Consider the following 6,602-nt stretch of genomic DNA (forward strand, 5'->3'; position numbering starts at 1 on the left):
TCTGCCGGTCCTGGTGCGGGCAGATCCCTGTGCTATCTGTCCTGCCCCGAACCACTGAGTCTGCCTGCCCCTCTGGCAGTGCCAACACACAGAGGGAAGGTGGGACTCGTCTGTAGGGGGAGGTGGGGGCTGCTGCTGCCTTGCTGGAGAAGCCAGGTTGGAGTGGAGCAGGTGGGTTTGCACAGAGAAGCTGTGCCAGCAGGCTTCGGAAAAGCATCTTCTGGGATGCATAAAGGCTTCTCTGCATTCATCCAAGCACATTGAGGCGTTGATCTCATAAATGCTGACTTCATTTGGATGAGCTCCCCCATGATGCTCTCCATCCTGCCCAGCTGCATCACCCTCCTATGCCTGGGTCCCACAGTGGGGACAGAGGAGCTCAGCTCAGGGAGTGGTGCTGCCGGTCGGAGGGGGATGGAGGCAGGAGCAGAGATGCTCGGGGACAGGCCAGGCAGCAGCCAGGCAGTCTGCGCACCCAGGCAGGCTGTGAGAGCCGTTCTGGAGGCTCGGCCGGACCTGAGAACTGCTCTCCCCCTCCCCGGTGCCTCCCCCCAGCTCCCTCTCTGTACTCCCTTCCCTGCCCTCCGGTTCTACGGCTATAATCAAATCAAAACTTTTATTAAATTTGAGATTACTTTTTAATGGAATCAATTTCTTGCGTGGTGCTTTTCCCTTCTGCCCCGCGGCTCAGCCACGCTCTGCACTTTTGTGGTTTTAGTCTGGCTTTTATCTCTGCTGCTGCCCTAATGCCGAATGCCAGCTGCATAGGTGAGCACCCACGACCTTGTCCTGCCTGTCGGACAAGATGCAGCGTTTGCTGTGTGGGCTCTGATAATTCTTGTCCCTTTGCCCAGTGGCACCAGAGCAGGCATCCCTGGTGAGGAGCGCTGCAGGGGCAGCAGGATTTGTCCCACCTTGTGGCTGGCAGCGTGGATGGCGTTAGCACCTCTGGGTTCAAGAAATTTTCCCCTGGGAGGAAGGAAGCCCCCACCCTTCCCCTTGGCTTTCTTGCTGCATTGGAAACCACATGTTAGACCCCGTTGCTCTGAAGGTCCCGGAGCTTGGACAGGCTGAAGGCACCTGGCAGGGGCTCCCACCCTCTTCGCCTTCCCCTTCTGGAAGTCAGGAATTCAACCCAACCCTCTCACAGTGCCTGGCCAGGCTCTGTGAGGATGCCCTCTCTCCGTATTACCAAGTAGACCACACAGATGCCACCAAGCACAGCAGCTCAAGCCAAGCCTTTCCAGCCTTCATGGTTTTTCAGTTTCCTAATAACTGTATTGCCCAAAATGGCTTTAACTTTGCAGTTTTATGTAACTTTCCACTCTTCTTCCCTGCCTCCCCTTCTGCTTATTCTTTTCTCTTTCTTCCTACAACACCTACAGATTGTATTATATCCTCTGATGCAAAAAGGCCCATTCTGCTTTCACTTGTAACCATATAATGACAACAAGAAAAATAACAGTGACAGTTTTTATTTGGTCCTCCTCCTGCTGATGTTCTTGAAAAGGAATTTAAGATCCTAACTTCGGATCTCACATACGAATGTTCTGGTTAGAAGCTGTATTTTTTAAATTCTTATTTAGGAACAACAGGTCAGGCTGCCTCCTCATTGTTTCAAAACCTGGCTCTAGTCCAGGCATCTTTCTCACAAAATCTTTCTCCCAGTTTGCAATACCTGAGTTTTAAAAAGATGGATTTTGTTCTGGTCTGCAGGCGCGCAGAGCTTGGGCTCGCGGGCTTTGTGCTGTCTATTATGTAGTTTCATTGAATTTCTTTGGGAATTTAAATTTAACTCCTCCAAAACAAATAAAGATGCATTATCTGGAGTCTCTTCAGATGAAGCTGTAGCAGCAGGTACTGACCACAGCTATGTGCAGAGGTTCCCTGAGGCCATATTAACCCCAGCGTTTCCCAACCTGCAGTCTGCACAGCTCAGCACTCAGCCTGCACCCAACACGTAGCAGTCAAGGTGTATCGTGGGGTACGGACCACACTGGTGATTGATTATTCAAGACAACCATGAAGGAAATTCTCTAACCTGACTTTTTGCTTCCATCAGCCTGTTTCATGTTCATGTCACACCATAAGCATCCTAAATATTTGTCCTGAACACAATGCTATGTTCATACCACCATGTACCTGCTCTCCTCCTGGAGAAATAAAACTGAGATCTACTGTTTGATTCGGTCAGTAGGAAACAATATCAGCTTTTTCCTCCAGGTCTGGCACTCTCTTTAAGTTTAAGAAAAAGCATAAGAGTCCACCTATTGTTTCGGTTTTTGATGTGTCTGCTCTCACTGTCTCCTTGAGTGCACTAAAGTACCTTCCATGGCTGAGCATCCATGCAGCCAGAAGCTGGTACTCCATAATTAACACATCTCTATAAGCGTTCACAGCATTTAACTACTTCCAAAACAGTATCAAATGCCTCTTTTCATTCAGAATTTGAAGAAGATCTTATATTCTTCTTTGCATCCTTCCTAAGATGGGAATCCAGAGCTCTTTCTCCAAACTAGAGAAATACCTCATGCCGTGACAACAGGATGAGAAGCTCTAAGTCTGTAGTTATTCAGGTAACTTTCTTCTTTCTCCTTCTTTCAAAGTCTTATTTTATTTTTCAGCCAAGTCCATTCTGCGTGTCTGTGCCTGTGAACAAAAGGATGTTATTCTTTGAGATTCATTTGAAATGCTCTTCCATGGTCATTTATGAAAGCATAAAAATAGATTCAGTCCTGAAGCATGAGACACATCACCAAAAGCTATATATATATATGAATAGATATTTGTGTGTGTTTGTGTGTGTGTCTCTGTGTGTGTCGTCTTTTAAGGACTATGTTCCCTTTTTTGGCTATGCACATGGGGTTTATTTCTGCAAAGGGCGAAGTTTTTTCCAGTCTCACACAAATCACCAGGACCGAGGGAACTGCAGTTCTGCCGTAACTCGGCCTGTAATTAATAAATCATCTAAAGAGCAGAGAGTAACAGGTCCACTTTGAGGTCCAACAAGAGACTTCCAAGTATAGAAATATTTAAAAAATTTTAAAAAAAGTCCATTTTGGTGTCCGCTATCAGCTCCTATATTTCTGTTGCTAGAATCTACGCGGAAGCTCAAGTTTTGAAAATATGAGCCCTCCTGGAAGCTTAGTAGGTAGGAGTGGGAGCTGCATACGGCTCAGGGATGGACACGTCCCCTTGCCCAAGCACAGGGAAGGATGGATTTAGTGGTATTGTCACGGCTTTTTCCATGCTCTGTCAGAGCAGCCAGGCCAGTGAAAGCAGCTTTTCAAATACTGACTTTCTGGCTGTTTTTTAAGCCTCAGGTTGCAATAAGTAATTAGCTCTCTTTCTGTTACACTCCTCAATAAAGCACATAAATGCCTGCTGCTTCTATTCAGTTTTATTAAGTAAAATTTGATCAGAAGATCATTTCCCACAAAACTAACATGTCACCATATGGATGGTCATCCACCTTGGTGACCCATGCAACCTTTTCAGCTGCCCTGGTCTTTTCCTGACATCTCATGCCTGCCTCCCTGCTTACCAATATCTGGCTGACAAATAACTTTCCTGCCCTACACCCAGGCTCATTCAGAAATATACATTTCATTATGCAAGGCATGGGGGCTGTTTGTCCCCACTGTTATCTTCCTGAGGCTGATGGCTCCTGTTTTCAGCTGTGCTTGTCACTGTGTCCCCTGACTGCTCTCACTTCTCCTGAGACCTGACTGGCACAGTGGTCCCAGCTCTTTCCAGACTGGGACATGCTTGGGAAGGTGGTGGGCACCCTTCTGCACCCTTGCTGCTGTCCCAAGGCACAGGGTGACCTGGTGAATGTCTCACCAAGCAGCCTCTGGGCTGTTTATTTCCCACCAAACGAAGAATACAAATGCTGTCCCTTAGTCTCCAAGGGAAGCACATTTTTCAGTGACACATTCAAGAGGACAGCCTGTCCTTCCTCTAAAGCTATCATAGCGTAACACCCCAATCTGCAGACAAACATTATGCAAATGTGTCTTTTACAGCCATAGTCAGAAATGTGTCTTTTCTTGTGCTTCATTAGGACATCAGCATAAAACGTCGTTGCAGCCTCTGAGATTCACATCTTTTCCATCAGAGACACAAGATTGTTTTCCAGTTTATGGCTGTTTTCATTTCTATTGTTTTTAGAAGCCTGGTCTTCCTCCTTACTGCTCAGAAGACCCCATTGGTGGCCCAGATCTCCACATCCAAGGATCTTCCAGATGCTCTGTCTCCTTCCCAATAGTCCATGAGCCATCCACACCTCCAGTGAAGCTGCATCTGGAAGAGAAGAGAGGAAAAATAATTGCAAAGACTGAATGGACTCAACCCCAGGTTGGTCCTGGGTATCACACCACCTTTAGGCCCTTACTTTTGTCCCTGTTGTGGTCCCAGCTCACTTCTCCTTAGCTGGTCTGGGCTCAGCTTGCAGGATGCTCCAGGACTCAAAGGCGCAGGGATGAGAATAACATTCCCAATATCTGTTGGTCTGCTCAGGAGAGACCACAGGCCCTGGGGAAGTGTTCATCTATTTCAAACAATAAATGCACATAGTACAGTCCATGTAGCAATCAAAATTTAAAGTTTTCTTAAAAATGAAGCTGCCCTGCCAAATGTCCTTGAATTTTGGTATCCTGAATCTTCTATCCCTCTGTGTATTGCTAGTTTCCATGGGTGCTCACAGGATGTGGATTTCGATGTGGCTTTCCCAGTTGTTCATTGCTCATGGACATGCTGTTACGTGATGTTTCTGCACATGCCCTGCGACCACTGCCATTTTCTGTGTGGATTTCCTAGAGCTCTGCTCCAGCCCTGACTGCTGTTAAGGTATTCCTCCCAGTCTGCCCAGGCCAGACCAGCCACAGCTGTATGCACTGTGTCCCCATACACTCTTTACCATGCTGGTCGCCCTCTAACTCCAGCTCATGAGATCTCTTCCATGAATCTTCATCCAAGCTGTTTGCACCCCCAACCCATCACCAAGCAGAAAGGTGAGGATTTTCAGCACTTTCTGGCATGGAAGGTCTCACTAAGAAAGAGCATGGCACCTCTCATCCTATTTTACTCTCTTTGTGAGTAATTCCCTCCCATTCCAGTATAGGGAAGAAAAATGGCGACAGCAATAAACTGACTTTTCAGTGGTTTGTAAGAACATGCCAATTCCTCTTCCTGTGTCTGAAAACCTCCTCTCTACTCACTACTTTGTGAATCTTTTTACGTTAAGGAAGGGAAGCTGACCCAAACACCTAGGCTGTCCCTAGCATGGCTGTGTCTGTCTGCACGTCTGAGTTGCTCAGACCAAAGGACCATGCTTGGGCAGGAGAGCCTCACCATGTGCTCCCAGTATAATGGGAACAGGCATTGCAGAGCAGATCCGATCATGGGTTGACTTGCATGTTCTGGATAATACTTCTCCATCCCCTGATGTAATGTACTCATAACTCCACTTCCTTGAAATACGAAAAGCAGAGGAAGTAAATATAGTGCTTACTTGCAAGAAAGCACTGGAGGAACACTAAAAGTGAGTTGTTTGGTTTGACAGAGTACAATGTGTACCTGACTTCATTACTCTGGCAGAATATATACTGCTCAAAGGCATTTTGATAATTTTTAGTGTCATTTATTTATTTATTTATTCATTCTCGCTTTAAACAAGATGAGGTGTGCTACATATTTTGTACAGAAATACTCACAACAAGGCATTTGTGTAGGAAGCTGCAACGGCTTTCTAATTGTTTGTGAAATGAAAATAGTCATAAGAACCTGGTCTTTTTTAATCCTGAAAATGAACACTGGTAATCACTGTGCTACTAAGCAGCATCTTAACACATTCCTGGAAACTGCTGAAAACAAATACAGGAAATTTCACCCTTGAAAATATTTTACAAAAACTAATGAATGAACTTGAACACACTAAATCAATTTTTTTGGATCCTTGGCAGCAAGTGCCTTACTCAAATTTCTATTAAGCTCTGGAAAGGCTGTTTTATGTCAAGAAAGAAAAAGTCAGCCCCTTGGATTTTCTTTAACAGATGCTAGCCTTCTAATGAAAAGCCTAGATAGTAGCAAGGCCGCACTAAACTAGTGGTTTTCAAAGGGCTCCTTCTGTACAAATTTGGTGATTAAAAATTTGGAAAAAAACCCCCAAACCCCAAACAAAAAACCTAGAAAGAGATGTAGTCCAAAAATTTAGTTTAAAATGGACTCCCCAGCCCGTGGGTGTTTAATAGCCATCTTACCCAGGAGTTCACCAAGTCATGTCCCCGCAGTGATTTCTCTGAAAACCGTGCGAGCTCAGCGCGTGGGGAGCACTTCCCAACAGCTCCAGCTTGCAAAGCAATTTGCAGTGTGGGGTGCAACAGAGGTTGTAGGATGGCTATGGAGATTAGCAGTATTGGCTCAGGCTTCTTTGCCCACAGATCCTGGATCAGCAGAGGATATTGGTACAGGGAATTAGGGCTAATGCAGCTTCTGAATCAAAGCCACATGTCAGCAGCAGGATTGCGTTTCCCAGGTGTTGAGACAACAAGGAGGCAGTGTGGGATGCAGCTGGAGCTGCCATGCATGCCTGCACCTTTTAT

The 6,602-nt window shown here is 46.0% G+C and overlaps 1 long non-coding RNA gene across 2 annotated transcripts; it reads right to left on the reverse strand.

The window, feature by feature from the left end:
- Positions 1–1,582: 1,582 nt before the first annotated feature.
- On the reverse strand, positions 1,583–6,350 carry LOC128134324 (uncharacterized). 2 transcript variants are annotated; one of them, XR_008232720.1, is made up of 4 exons: positions 6,261–6,350; positions 4,394–4,549; positions 4,192–4,302; positions 1,583–2,649 (listed from the first exon to the last, which is right to left on the reverse strand). It is a non-coding gene; the product is annotated as an uncharacterized LOC128134324 (long non-coding RNA). The 2 variants fall into 2 exon arrangements; XR_008232719.1 differs by lacking the exon at positions 1,583–2,649 and having other exon boundaries at positions 3,538–4,302.
- Between the last annotated feature and the right edge of the window lie 252 nt (positions 6,351–6,602).

This window comes from Harpia harpyja, chromosome 20 (genome assembly GCF_026419915.1).
Source record: "Harpia harpyja isolate bHarHar1 chromosome 20, bHarHar1 primary haplotype, whole genome shotgun sequence".
Classification (NCBI taxonomy): Eukaryota; Metazoa; Chordata; class Aves; order Accipitriformes; family Accipitridae; genus Harpia; species Harpia harpyja.